Source organism: Panulirus ornatus, chromosome 52, assembly GCF_036320965.1.
Source record: "Panulirus ornatus isolate Po-2019 chromosome 52, ASM3632096v1, whole genome shotgun sequence".
Taxonomy (NCBI): Eukaryota; Metazoa; Arthropoda; class Malacostraca; order Decapoda; family Palinuridae; genus Panulirus; species Panulirus ornatus.
In genome coordinates this window covers 21345596-21361203 of record NC_092275.1, presented here as the reverse complement: position 1 = coordinate 21361203, position 15608 = coordinate 21345596, and the positions used below count along the sequence as shown (strand labels likewise).

Below are 15608 nucleotides of genomic sequence, written 5' to 3'. Positions count from 1 at the left end.
TGCCTCGCTGGAGGAGTATATCTCACGTGGATTCTCGGTAGGAGGAGGAGGAGGAAAGAGAAGGATAATAAAGAAGAAGAGAGGAGGAGGGAGAGAGAAAGTGAGATGAGAGGGGGTGGATGGAAGCACGAGACTGGATAATGCTTAAAAACTCACAAGTGTGATAATTATGCGATCGATCCCTATCGAACTGGTGAAGCAATGCTCTTGGGGCATCGACCCACAGGTAAGAAACCTCTTATAAGATATCATAAGTGGCTTAAAAGTGCTAGGAAAGAAGTTATCAGTGAATTCGATTCTTTTCTGTTATCACACACGAATACTACTTATATCAAACTATGATTACGAACTATGATAACAAACTACGATAATAACGACTATCAATTTGATATAACCAAGAAGAAAGGAGTTGGTTAGGTGAATACAAGGCGAGATCCTTATCGCTGGTGCGAGATCAAGAAACCACAGCTTCTCAGCGTAACTGGAAAAGTTTAAACGTTATGCCCTACAATCTAACAGCCCCACATTAACTGAAAGAGAGCTACTGTTACATCCTAAAGTTAGCTGTCATATGGTGGCTAGGATTATGTATGACGTTTATCATCACAGGAAGAAATCAAAGCGAAAGCAAATCTTTGCGTCGGTCTGTCTGAGCGGCAATGACCTGGATCGTAGCATGCGTCTTGCTGCTTCCTTCTTCTAGAGTTTCTGTGTGGAGAACCACCATCCGAGAAATGACCGTTATAACGCCTGTTGCTTCTTCCCTTGAACAGCGTAATTGATGAATTCTCTTATGTCTCATGTCTTCACCTACTTAACACTCGGGTCTACAAACAGACGAGGAACTCAAAGTAAACCTTCCCGTGTCCCTTCTTGTTATGCTATCTTATCTTTCGTCCGAGAAGGTCATGACTGGTGCATGCTTTGGCCAGTTCATGTATGTATATATATATATATATATATATATATATATATATATATATATATATATATATATATATATAGTGGTTGATGGCGCAACACCACATACCTTGTGAGCATCATCTTTAGCACACGTCGTCAAGCAGCAATAAGTCACTCTCCTACTGTTACTAATAACACAATAATTTCTTTACTGATCAGAGATATAGAGAGCAGGGTGGCGCCATCGAACCTTCGTGCCCACTGGTGAACCTCGAACAAGTAGCTGATCCAACAGCTCTAATGACCACCAGAATAATCCGTGGGTTCACGGCTTCTGCTCTACGATCCTCTGTCCTCCACTATCATAACATTATGTAAACTCGTCACGGACCATCATATCTCCTGTTCCATTTCCCTCCAATGTTCCCCTACGTACACATGTTCCGCAGGTAATGGACAAGAGTAACGTAGTGTCTGACATTAGAAACGCTCTGGAGATTCGCGTACTGGCTCTTCGTTACTCCCGCATAACTGCAGATGAGTAGCCGGTATTGTGTCACTTTAATGCTCCGAGTAATGGCCCGTACGCGGAAGACGACGACTAATGCAAACAAGTGGTATTTTGCTCTCTAGAAGATATCATCTCGATCGCACTGCCCGGATTTCTCCAGGGGCAGGTCGTGCCTATGGTGGCAACAGCAAGGCCATCATCGACTGCACAGGTATCCAGGCTGTCACTCGTGTGTATAGATCAATCCCTGCGGGGAAATCCCTCGAGAGTAGCGTAGGCGAGACCCCCTGATCTGGCGAGGAACCCAAGCCAAGCTCTCTCTTTTTCTTTTCCGCTTGTAGACCAACTCCTCCTCTACTACCCCTCCTGGCACGGGCCCAGCAGCTTCTCCTACCCTCCACCTCACTCACCCTCCATCGTACTACGGACATGATCCTTCTCTGACTCAGTTTACAGAATGCGCTCCGGCGTATCATACGAAAGAAGAGGTCTCTGTTAATTACCCTCCCCTCTTGCCCCACCCGCCTGATGAGCCATTACCACTCATATTTTACCATGCTGTTGGACCGCTAGGGTCGTTCTTTTCTCAGCTGATCTAAATTACTGTTTCTCTTGTCTCTCTGTATCACCTCCTGTCGCGAGAACGGACAGAGCTGAGTACAACGCTGGTGCTGGAGTTCTTATGTTCCGAGATCACATCAAGCCAACCAACCGAGGTGTCAAAGTCGGTAATGGTTGTGAGAGGTGCGAAAATCCTCAGCAATGCTTTGTAGCAGTGTTCTCTACTGCTAATTGACCCAGCGATTCATTCATCGTGATGTGTGAACACTGTAAGCTGATCCGTAATGTGAGCATACCGACTCTAAGCGTTCTTAGAAGTTAACATGACATCATAGGGTAAAAGCAGATCACTTCTGCGGTTAGTTGTTAAGACGAGTGATGCTCAAGAGAAAATAAAACGGTTTCGAGTCTTTTAAAGCTGAGTGATGAATAGTATCAGAATCCATTAAAACACGATTAGTTTCTTGCTTCATCGTAGGTGGACATTCCTTACATTATCGTACGATGCATGACCACAGCTTCTACCAATGTCGCCATCATCACCACGAACCATTGCCGCCACCACAGACCACCACAACCATATCGCTACCACCACACACACGGCATCACCCCCGACACGCCACGATCGCCCCTACATCGCCTCACCCACTGCACATCAACGTCACTGCACGCCACACCTACCGTCACCCCCCATATACCGCTGCTTACCCCGTGATAAGCGCCTCAAAAGAAGGCCAAGATGATGTCCCCTCTTGCCAAATGAGGGGAGTCACGCCTCGTCTCACCCTGGTGGACCCGAATTCATAACAGTCGAGGAAAACGAGGGTAGGGCTTCCTGTCGCAGCACAAAGAGGATAAGAGAGAGAGAGAGAGAGAGAGAGAGAGAGAGAGAGAGAGAGAGAGAGAGAGAGAGAGAGAGAGAGAGAGAGAGAGAGAGAGAGAGTGAAGGTGATGAGAGAAATACTGGAATTATCTCATCCATCACGTAATGAAGAACACCATTGAAGGGAGAACATTTTTCTTCTATAAAGCAACATTGCTTCACCGTTTTCTGTGACTATCCTGTGGCCAATAGTGTAGCAAGACGGGACAGATACTTGCCCTAGGGGGAGCCGCCATCCCTTCAGAATGAGTACCTCGTAGAATGTATTTATGACCCTCATTGCGTCCGCCAGAATGCCTTCCAGATGCTCCTCAAATGAACCCTAATAGTGCTCTAATTCCATCGACTGCCCGAGGAAATCTTCATGTCAGCAGTAACACACAGTTTGGGTAAGGCAGTTTAGACGTCTGCCAAAGGTCGTGTGCAGTTCATAGGTAAGATGGCTAAGGAGACTCAGACATCTGCCAAAGGTACCGTGTGGTTCAGGAGTAAGATGAGTAAGGTGGTTCCATCGTAAGGCAAAGGTACCGTGTGGTTCAGGAGTAAGATGAGTAAGGTGGCTCTGTCGTCAGGGAAAGGTGCCGTGTGGTTCAGGAGTAAGATGAGTAAGGTGGTTCCATCGTAAGGCAAAGGTACCGTGTGGTTCAGGAGTAAGATGAGTAAGGTGGTTCCATCGTAAGGCAAAGGTACCGTGTGGTTCAGGAGTAAGATGAGTAAGGTGGTTCTGTCGTCAGGGAAAGGTACCGTGTGGTTCAAGAGTAAGATGAGTAAGGTGGTTCTGTCGTCAGGCAAAGGTACCGTGTGGTTCAGGAGTAAGATGAGTAAGGTGGTTCTGTCGTCAGGCAAAGGTACCGTGTGGGTAAGGAGTAAGATGAGTAAGGTGGTTCTGTCTTCAGGGAAAGGTACCGTGTGGGTCAGGAGTAAGATGAGTAAGGTGGCTCTGTCGTCTGGCAAAGGTGCCGTGTGGTTCAGGAGTAGAATGAGTAAGGTGGTTCTGTCGTCAGCCAGAGAGTGTGTGGCTCAGATGTAAGGTGGGTCAAGTTGTTCTGACGTCTGGCAAGGTACCTGGGTCTCAGATGTTAATCATGATAAAAAGGTCGTCTCTTTATCTTAATGTCGACTCTCTTCATTCTACTTTCCTTCCTTCCTTCTCCTCCTCCCTGGATGTAAATTGATCTGTATTGACGTATGTGTGTCTGTCTGTGTTAAGAATGTGTGTGTGTGTGCGTGTGTGTGTGTGTGTGTGTGTGTGTGTGTGTGTGTGTGTGTGTGTGTGTGAGCGTGTGTGTGAGCGTGTGAGTGTGTGTGTGTGTGTGTGTGTGTGTGTGTGTGTGTGTGTGTGTGTGTGTGTGTGTGTGTGTGTGTGTGTGTAGTCTCAATGCATGAACAGAGTTTCAGTCTAAAGGAATTTCATAACTCTCTCACACACTTTAACTCTGTGGATTCAGTGTTTTACTGATGAAGAACACTAGAGTTGAATCACGGGTAGAGGACGTGAGTTCTCCATCCAGTTTCACTGAGCCTGAACTAGTGTGTTAAACCTCCCATGAGCGATGGTATTCTCAGGACTTGTCTATTGGTATACGTAACTTCAGAATATGTGTTGGGTTCCCTAGCTCGTGGCGTGCAATCCCTACTGGCGGAGAGGGGTCCCTTTGCCTGAGGTGGGGTTCCCAACAACTGAAGTATAAACGAACCAGAATATAACCCATGTTAGATTCTCTCAGATCTGGAAATACTCCACATGTCTGTACTATAGCAATATAATACGGGGCTTCATGTGCGATCTTGTCTGTCCCAGTGGTCAAGAAGACTTCAAAATACGAGCATTTTTTTCACATCTCTTGATAATGATTTTATCTCTCTCTTCCCCAGCTTTGATTCCCCTCTCTCTCTTCACCTCTCCCTTACCCATCGTTTTTTTTCCTCACTCTCCCAACGTTACTCTTCTCTCTCCCTTCTTCCTTCTGTTATCCTGGCATCTTTCTAACTCTCCCTTCCTCCCTCTTACCCTAATCTTACACTTCCGCTGGAACTTCCCCAGAGAGAGAGAGAGAGAAAAAAAATAAAAAGGCGACGAACACGGACAGACTTACTGTGTGGAGCAGAGCACCAACAAGGAACCACAGATAACGCATGCGAAACTTTGTACTCCGACGAATCACCTCTCGCCTCACAGACGAGCTACAGTGGCAGAGATAAAGATGATTTGATTAGGTTACCTCGCCTGCAGGGGAAAAAGCCGCTCCGTCTTCAGACATATTTAGCAACGCCTACAAGACACAGTTCACTTATCAGCTATGTAGGTCTGCTTGTCTGCTCCCCCCTCCACACACACACACACACACACACACACACACACACACACACACACACACACACACACACACACCTCTACGGTTCTGATCTCAAACGCTTTCACAAAACATGTTCAATAGGACCCCAGTGGTCAGCTGCTGTTTACATCCTAAGCCTTCTTTCGTATAAACGTTCCACATATTTACTACTACTATGTACATTACGTCTATACTTCGACTAGCTTTCCATGAGGACGCGAGAGGCAAATCACCATTGGAAGAACGACCTCGCATGATGAAGAGGATAAAGAGGTCCCTCTTATGGACGCAATGCCGGTTGGACGTATCTCACCGGCAATAAATGCGACACCAAGAACGACAAACACTCGGGTGGACACTTTGCAAACAGGTGTCAGGAACCACGCAGAGTCGTGAGAACGAAATGACTGCACATCACTCACAGACAGAGAGAGAGAGAGAGAGAGAGAGAGAGAGAGAGAGAGAGAGAGAGAGAGAGAGAGAGAGAGAGAGAGAGAGAGAGAGAGAGAGAACGATATTTCTAAGACCTAAATGGGGGTATTTGTGTGTTGCAAACAATGACAAGATACGCAAGTAATGCATAAACACGTTGGGAGAAAAGAATCACAAGAAGGTCTTCAAGGATGAGTGAGACTCATCCCAAATGTTGTGGGTGTTGATGTGGTATGATCCCAGAATGAAGCCTCCCAGGCACATCTATTCCTTCGACCAACCAGTCTCAAACACATTCACGTGCGTGTGTGTGTGTGTGTGTGTGTGTGTGTGTGTGTGTGTGTGTGTGTGTGTGTCTGTGTGTGTGCATTACCGAACTCCACCTGCATTAGATAATACAACTCTTGCATTCACCTCCCTAACGACCCCATGAATAAACAAATTAAACAACCGTGGAGATATCACACACCCCTGCCGCAAACCTACATTCACTGAGAGCCAATCACTTTCCTCCCTTCCTACACGTACACATGCCTTACATCCTCGATAAAAACTTTTCACTGCTTCTAACAACTTGCCTCCCACACCATATATTCTTAATACCTTCCACAGAGCATCTCTCTCAACTCTATCATATGCCTTCTCTAGTTCCATAAATGCTACATACAAATCCATTTGTTTTTCTAAGTATTCCTCACATACATTCTTCAAACACCTGATCCACACATCCTCTACCACTTCTGAAACCACACTGCTCTTCCCCAATCTGATACTCTGTATATGCCTTCACCCTCTCAATCAATACCCTCCCATATAATTTACCAGGAATACTCAACAAACTTATACCTCTGTAATTTGAGCACTCACTTTTATCCCCTTTGCCTTTGTACAATGGCACTATGCAAGCATTCCGCCAATCCTCAGGCACCTCACCATGAGTCATACATACATCAAATAACCTTACCAACCAGTCAACAATACAGTCACCCCCTTTTTTAATAAATTCCACTGCAATACCATCCAAACCCACTGCCTTGCCGGCTTTCATCTTCCGTAAAGCTTTTACTACCTCTTCTCTGTTTACCAAATCATTCTCCCTAACCCTCTCACATTGCACACCACCTCGACCAAAACACCCTATATCTGCCACTCTATCATCAAACACATTCAATAAACCTTCAAAATACTCACTCCATCTCCTCACATCACCACTACTTGTTATCATCTCCCCATTTGCCCCCTTTCCTGATGTTCCCATTTGTTCCCTTGTCTTATGCAGTTTATTTACCTCCTTCCAAAACATCTTTTTATTCTCCCTAAAATTTAATGATACTCTCTCACACCAACTCTCATTTGCCGCCCTCTTTTTCACCTCTTGCACCTTTCTCTTGACCTCCTGCCTCTTTCTTTTATACACACACACACACACACACACACACACACACACACACACACACACACACGGGATGTATTTCAGACGACGATTTACAAAATGTAGGTCAAAATTGAGCTTAACAGTCAATGAGTCGTATTGTGACCCAGGCTATTCATTGAAGCTACGTATGGCATTCAGTAAATGAAAAAAAAAGAAAACTAAATGGATGGTGAAAAATGGAAGAGAGAGAGAGAGAGAGAGAGAGAGAGAGAGAGAGAGAGAGAGAGAGAGAGAGAGAGAGAGAGAGAGAGAGAGAGAGAGAGAGAGAGAGAGAGAGACTTCCCCTACCCTCTTAGAAAGAGGTGAGTTTCATTTTCAAGATTTAGAAATTTAGTGTATACGTCTGGGGGTGGAATGGACCCTGAGGCAAAGAGTGGCATCCTGTACTGACACAATGGGAGGACAAAATAACCCCAGAAACTGCTCTTAAGAGTAATTAAGTGAGTTACGTAAGTGCGTTCGGGTGTTTACCTCAGGTCAAGCAGAGGTCCGTCAGACTGGCTCACCGTCATGTGTTCAAGGGAACGGAAGAAACAAAAAAATGTACGGTGTCTTGAATATTCCATATTCATGATAGGGAAACTCCATATACATCCTGCGTGATGTATTACTGCGCTATGGGGGCAGACTGCAGCGCTTTTGTTCCCTGTAAAAATCCTGATTAAGAACACAACAACATTCTTCACCTACAGTACCGAGTTCACCCTAGTTTCCTTTTCTTTAATAACACTGAAAGTCCTTTTACCCAGAAATGAGGCGAAAATGGACGAGATGAGAGAGGTTATATTTCTCACTTTTCCTTTCCAGTTACATATTATTTCTTGTGATATTCGTAACTATACAAATGCAGACCACAGGATAAGAAAAATTATATTGATGACCGTGAATACTGGAACGTGTTACGATATACGTAGAGTGGGCATAATCTTACCATCACCACCACCTTCAAGCTTCGTTTGATATCATGGAAACCCGGGAAGACCATAGAAATGAGGAACACATACAGGGACCTGGGAGACAATGATTAACGCTAGCTTATTTGGGCTTGAAGAATCTAGCGACTGATTGCGCTAGGTTACTTGGGCTTGAGAGACCTATCGACTGATTGATGCTAGGTTATTTGGGCTTGAGAGACCTATCGACTGATTGATGCTAGGTTATTTGGGCTTGAGAGACCTATCGACTGATTGCGCTAGGTTATTTGGGCTTGAGAAACCTATCGCCTGTTTACGTTTCTTGATGCCATCAACGTCAAGTTATAAAAACCCATCGAAGAAACACTTGAATTCTTTTTTTCAGGTGTTGAAGATGATTCTAAGACCATACAAGCTTTCGCCGAATATATGGCCACTGACAATATGAGAATGGTTAATGTGGTTGGCTTTTGTTTTAGGCCTATCAACTGTCGGAGTCACAGTGTCCATTAAGGTCAAGGCATAACCATCAGTTGAGATCTCCTGAACACCTTTTTCATATCTTTAAGATAATTCTATGACCACATACTGTCTGCCTGCACATGAAGCCTTGTCAGTACTTAAAGTGCAAGTTTTATCATATCCTACTTCTACTTTCATAGTAATAATGTATGATTTCAAAACACAAGCATAAAGTATACTTACTATTTCCCTCATTAAAGTATTATCTTCAGACTTAACGATGCTGAATATAAGTAAACTGCTAACCGAAAAAGAGTGGCTGAACGCTAGTTGGGAACAGCTATAACTCTTGCATGAATATTGGATTTAGGAAACTTGCTTTTGGTTCCACTATAACAAGAATAGCGTCCCTTGAAGGTCGTATATATTCACCTTTTTTCTTTTAATAATAGAATATTGTATTACTGTTGATCAGCTCATGAATGCGTAGTCACGAAGCCTGCTATTGTGAATATTATCACTTATGTACAGCTTTATGCACGTGAATTCACAACATCAAATTGACCATTCGATCGTTACCAAACGACGTGTCTGAGCACATCTGAAGCCACAAATGTTCATTGTTCGGTCTGCTGTATCGAGGGTACGAAACCAGTCTCGAAAGTCTCGAAACTTTAAAAGAGAAATTGTAAACGACACTTCGAAGCCTCAGACCAATTGTAGTGAATGTAAAAGTGAATGACTTGGAAACTCAGGTGAAAACTCTCTTTCTTTCAATGGTGTTCGCTATTACCTGCCAAAGCAAGGAAGAACAGATGCCTAAACCTTCAAGGGAAAACGATAGCCTCCCTTGGCTCGTTTCTTTGTTCCTTCTTTCGGGAAGGAATGGAAAAGGAAAGGATGGAATCCCAGCTCCCCCTTCCCTCTCTTCCATAAGTGGCCTTTTACAACACGCGGGAGATATGTGGGTTATATTCTTTCTCCCATATTCTTTCTCCCTCGTCCCCACGAATAAGGGTTAATAATAGATATTATCAAGTGATGCAGTGAAATGCAATGGTGTACAGTGACGCTCACTGCTCAGTAATTCCAGGCTTCACAAGTTAAACTCCCGTTTCTTTCCAGACAATCCAGTCGTGGTCCAATAAGGCCTCCTGTTGTCTGTCTGTCTCATGTAAACACACGCATGAGAATAATAGTCATCAAAGAACGCGATGAAAAGACACGTCACTCTGGATCATGCAGCAAATACCCGACGCTACCAAAAGACACGTCACTCTGGATCATGCAGCAAATACCCGACGCTACCAAAAGACACGTCACTCTGGATCATGCAGCAAATACCCGACGGTACCATGAGAAAAAGATATATATATACGTCGCCGAAGTCTCCAGATCTGTAACCTATCTGCGCAAACTGTGCTTGCGATCATTGATACACATAGATAGTCTTTGGCAAGATTGGGGTCACTGCTGCTCAATGTTTCCGGTGCACGATGCTTTTTATTGCATGGCGCTGCGCTGCACGAGGGGTCGTCAGTCGCCTGATGGTGCCTTGTTGCGTGATGTTGATCTGCATGATCGTTAGTTGAGTGATGCTTTGTCGTGTGGATGATGAGGTCCGTGATGAATCAGTTGCCTGATGCCTGGTTCCATGACTAGTTCTTGTGGTGCATGATGATCACCTCATTGCAATGATGTTCCTCTGCTCAGCCGTGTGGTTCTTGGTTGATAAGAAATCTCAACTGCTTGATATTTGGCCAATAGGTTCTCGATCCTATGTTCGTTGATGCTATCTTGTGATACACAGCCTTGCGAAACCTTTCGTATCTGGTCCATGATATCGAAGGATGTTGAAGGATTCTTGTTTTCTGATCCTTCTCTGAAACCCGTCTCTGAATATATATGTACTACGTCTGAATGTTATGTATACGAAAACACATATACACACCGTAGTTTACGACAGGTGTGTGTGTGTGTGTGTGTGTGTGTGTGTGTGTGTGTGTGTGTGTGTGTTCGCGCGTGTAGCTTGTAGGACACCAATGCGAAAAAAGAAAAATTGAATTAGCTCTGTCTTCCCAGTAGTAATACACGAAAGAATGTTATACTCCCATATTCCTTCTCTTTGACCACGAGAGCTTCATGAAGGAGGTCTTCTGTCACTCCCACACCCGCTCATAGCTTTCATCCCACCTGCAGTACACCTGCTCATTGAGCTTCACCACACGTGAATTTTCCCATTACACAACTGTGCTACTCGGGGAAATAGCATGTAAAAGAGAGAGAGAGAGAGAGAGAGAGAGAGAGAGAGAGAGAGAGAGAGAGAGAGAGAGAGAGAGAGAGAGAGAGAGAGAGTGTGTCTGAGGACTGAAAGCCAACAGTCCCCATGTGAGGCAGTGAAACGGAAGGCAACCTGGGGCAGGGGAGTGGAGGGGAAACACGACAACCTCTGTAGTGTTGGCTCAGTGCGTCATCAACCCTCGTGATTATCAGATGGTCGTACCTCACTGAATGATGTATGCCTGCCACCTTCTGCCTCTGGATAGATTCCCCCTCATAACGATGGCATAATGATAGTGTGTGTGTGTGTGTGTGTGTGTGTGTGTATGTGTGTGGTTGGGCTGTGGTATATATGTGTGTGTGGGGGAGGAGTTGCGTCTGTGTGGGATCATGTTGTGAGGCACCGTTGTTCACGTGGGGGTAATAGTGTGTGTGTGTGTGTGTGTGTGTGTGTGTGTGTGTGTGTAAGGCACAGACAGTGAACACTGGTATTCAGGGCCGTCAAGTGTGTAGGGACCGTGGTATATGCGGGTGATGGTGAGGAAGGAACGGGCTCAGTGGGTTTATGGGATCTCTAGGGCAGCAGGGTGTGTGTGTGTGTGTGTGTGTGTGTGTGTGGGGGGCAGCAGGATGTGTGTGTGCGTGTGTAGGGCAGTGGCGTGTGTGAGTGAGGGCCATAGTTCGAAGGAAGGCATTAAGTAGGGTGGTGGTGTGAGTGGGGCAGTGGTGTGGTGAAGCTAGTGGTTCACGTAAGGACTGTGGTGTCTTGTGTCGTGGTGTGTGTATGATGGGAGGTGTGTGTGTGTGTGTGTGTGTGAGATGGGAGGTGTGTGTGTGTGTGTGTGTGTGTGTGTGTGTGTGTGTGTGTGTGTGTGTGTGTGTGTGATGGGAGGTGGAGTTCTGGACTTAGGGAAGGTGGTAGAGGCTCTATAAGAGCTCTCGGTAAAACTCTACCTCACCTATAGAGTGTGTTGTACAGTATACGCAGGTGTTCGGGTTTATCTGCGCAGCTGTGGATGCGCGTAGACAAAGACGATGATAAGGGGAGTGGGCAATATATCTATCCCGACAGATTCTTAGAAACGTACACGAGCACTCATAGACTTATGCACACACACACACACACACGCACACACACACACACACACACACACACACACACACACACACACACACACACATCAAACACAAATACTTGTATAAAATTTCCCTTTTATATGTATACGTACATAATCACTAGTACCTAATGGAAACACTTGTACGGTCTAAAAAAAGATGTTCACACACACACACACACACACACACACACACACATGTTAGTGCTTAGCGTTACTGACCATGAGTCAGCAAGGGCCACCCCACGGTAGGAATCGCATGAGTTCGAATCCTTGGCGTGCCAGTTGGCCAACAACCAACCCAGGTGTTCATCCTCCTCTCGGGGTTGGTCGATGACCGGACACATGGCTTAGGCTGGTGTTTGTGTGTGTGTGTGTGTGTGTGTGTGTGTGTGTGTGTGTGTGTGTGTGTCCAAAGACATGTTATATATATACAAAGTAAGGAGACGTAGGAACGCGAGTGTAGAACTCTCTTCTCGTAACAAACAATTAGCGATCACTACACCCACTCGGGCCTCCATGGTACAGTAGTTAGCCTCCACCTATTCAAAAGGAGGAAGGGAAGAACACCACTTGAATAAGCTGTTCGAATCACCATGAACCACCAGGTAAACTCATTCAGAAGCTAAAGTAAACTGTTACGGACCCTTTTGTCGTTTCTACTTTAAAGAAGAAATATCCCAGTTGTTCTCCAAGTAAATGAAGCTAAAGTGAACTAATTTTAGTTAGGAAACAATGAAAACTTTCATCAAATTGGTAAACAGATCTCGACCAAGCCCCAAGTACGATCAAATTACCTCAGTCCAATTCTCACCTTATTCTCCGCTTCGAATCCCAAGATAACACTATAATAACAAATCGAACCCATTGGTGAACTTCGACTGAACTCAGGTTCAACTGAACTCGGATCAGTTTGGGGTGAGCCACAGGGACACCCCACCTGAACTTCAAACCAAGTGAGCTATCGTCTGGTTGTTGACCCCATTTCACATGGTGCGCGTAGTGGCTTGAAGAGAAATTTCCACTCAGCCCACGCCAATGCTGAAGTATACGTCTCAAGTGTATCTAAGAAGGAGTATACATTTTGAAGGAAAGAGTTCTATGGCCTGTGGCTTTAAACTAAGTAAATGACTATTTTTATTATATACAACACTTATTTACGTCTCTCCATGTTTTCCCTCCTTCTTCCCTTCCCCCCTAAAAAAATAAGTGTTCACGAAGGAATTTATAATGACAGAAGACTACGATATAATCTGCCGTCTCTGTCTGTCTATCTGACCGTTTTTCTGTCTGTCTGTCTGTCTTCCCATTCTCTTTTCCTCTCATTAACACGAGGGCTAAAATACTTTACCCAAACTTTCCTTTAACCAGGCACACACATGACCACAGAAAAACACAGAGAGCTAACCGAATACACTACCATAATCACCCAACCATCTAACGACTACGGTTGTAGATCATATTGGGATGCCACAGAAATCCAGCACATGCTGACACCAACCAACTTATCCACTCGAACGCGAGCAGATGACATTCTATTGGATCCTGTGTGCTTCCCAGGTTCATTTGCTCTACTCAGCACTGCTGTTCAAGGCCAGAGGTACCAGAATGGCTTGGGCAAGTACGCTTCCTCGCTATACTTCGTTCTCCATGACAAATTTTCCCAGTCAAGGGGTTTCTAAATTCTAAAGACTAACTTCAATGATTTCTTAAATCTCTACAAACATTTTGACCCTCAAGGTTGTTTTCATCCGAGTTTCAATTTCAAGGGAAACTAAAAGGATTAGATCGTAGGTTTAGCCTTTCGCATAAGGTATTCGGTGACGTTTAAGGTAGCCTTTGTGACCTCCTCTGGCGTGGCTGCAACAATGTAATTGGGAATTCACGTGGTCTGGTTGGTAGGAGGGCACAGTACCACGGTGCTCTCGAAGTCTTTGACCGTGAACGAGGTGAAGGGCTGTCGCGTGAACAGCTCGTCGCTTCTGGAACTCTAAACGGCAACGGGAAGAACTGATGAATCTTCCGACTCATTTCACTTACCTCTAATGTAATGTCGGTGGTCCAGCATCAACATAAGTGTTCTTGCTGGCCAGGTGTAGTGCGTCATGTAGGTTTGGAAACTTGTCACAGGTGTTGTCTCGAGCATCGATATACCAAATGCTGCGCAGCGGTGATGAACTCAGCAATGCGACAACATAATTCACACATTTGAGCGGGATGTAGCACACTCATTGACACCTGTGCACCGGGGGACCACAGTTCTGTATTACTAGCACTGTATCCTTCTCCAGCCACAGGTCCTACGTATGATGATTATCCAGTCACATACACGCAAGCGAGAGAAGGTACACAGAAAATAGTTCTTCCTTGACACAGACGAAGTCACGAGTTCTCTTTATTCTATGTTACATGGTAATTCACCCAGCAGGAGCTTCATGAACTGCTTTGTCTCTTATCTTACGGAACACCGTGTGACCCCTGATATGGACAGGTCATTCCTACAGGTCAAGTTCAGGGACCATAATTCATATATCGTCTCGACTGCTCCCGCATCTCTATTTGCGTCACGGAGTAACTTAAAATTTGAGAATGGGACCTTATAACAAATATACAAGCTGTGACGTAGCATATAAAAGCTTATAAACGCTTGAGGGTTTAAGATTCGTGAAGGTTTATACAGTAATGGGGGAATATACAGAGCGTGTGAGGGCGGGAGTGATAGTGGCGGTGGTTGGAGAGCGCGGGGCACAGACCAGGTTATCGGCCGGAGACGACCCACCTCCTCTCACGAGAGAGGCACGCGATGGACTGCCACTGCGCCCAGCCCAACACCACGCGGCCCAACGCCCTCCCTCACCCGCTCGACTACCTTCTTCGTGCGGCCTAACTGCCTCCTGACGACCTAACGAGGCAGTGGGATCAAACCACTTGGCGCAACTCGGCCTCTTGTCATCCCGGGTTGGAAAGGACATGATCAGAATTGAAGTGTCGCCACAGAGAGCCTCAACCAGAGGACTCACAAGTGAGGTGTCGCCACAGAGAGCCTCAACCAGAGGACTCACAAGTGAGGTGTCGCCACAGAGAGCCTCAACCAGAGGACTCACAAGTGAGGTGTCGCCACAGACAGCCTCAAGTAGTATGGATCAATCCTCATCACACTGATCAGGCTTCGCCACACTGACCAGGCTTCGCCACAATGACCAGGCTTCGCCACAATGACCAGGCTTCGCCACAGTGACCAGGCGTCACCACACTGACCAACCACCACCTATGCTAATCAACATGGACCTCCACGCATATCAACCATCAATTTGCATATCAGCAATCACCAGGAAGACCTGACTACCGATACAATGAGCATCCATCACGACGCAGACTATATACCATCAGAAAGTACACTTTAAAAGCGTAGAACAACTGTCTCCGTGGACATAACCTATCACCAAGCCTTCGCCACGCTCCTTACCTACGCGAACAAACACTCACTATACGCATCAGGATGACCCATCTTGAGCCAGCAGTCACCAAACAGCCCAACCTGGCCTACTTAGGCCGTCAATCAGCGCGCAAGCCAGTCATCACTAATCAGCACTCACTACACGGCGTCAGCTCTCATCAGCGCCGTGATGGTTTGAAGGTAAACATAAAGAGATTTCCTCACACCAACGCTTGTTAGAGACTTGCACCAGCATTTGCTCCTGGCCAGATTGGCTGCCGTGTTGAAATCATTTACATATTCTGATTTTCTTTAACCTCCAACTTTTCATGTTTACGTT

General features: G+C 45.6%; 1 protein-coding gene across 2 annotated transcripts in view; it reads right to left on the bottom strand.

Moving 5' to 3' along the window:
- LOC139765131 (dopamine receptor 2-like) overlaps positions 1–14896 on the bottom strand; it is a 465963-nt gene extending 451067 nt beyond the window's left edge. The window contains exon 1 of one of the 2 annotated variants that reach the window (XR_011716584.1): positions 13873–14896. The gene's annotated coding sequence lies outside the window, so the exon portion shown is untranslated. The remainder of the gene's footprint in view (positions 1–13872) is intronic. The other variant, XM_071692326.1, reaches the window with a different exon arrangement.
- Positions 14897–15608: the final 712 nt, after the last annotated feature.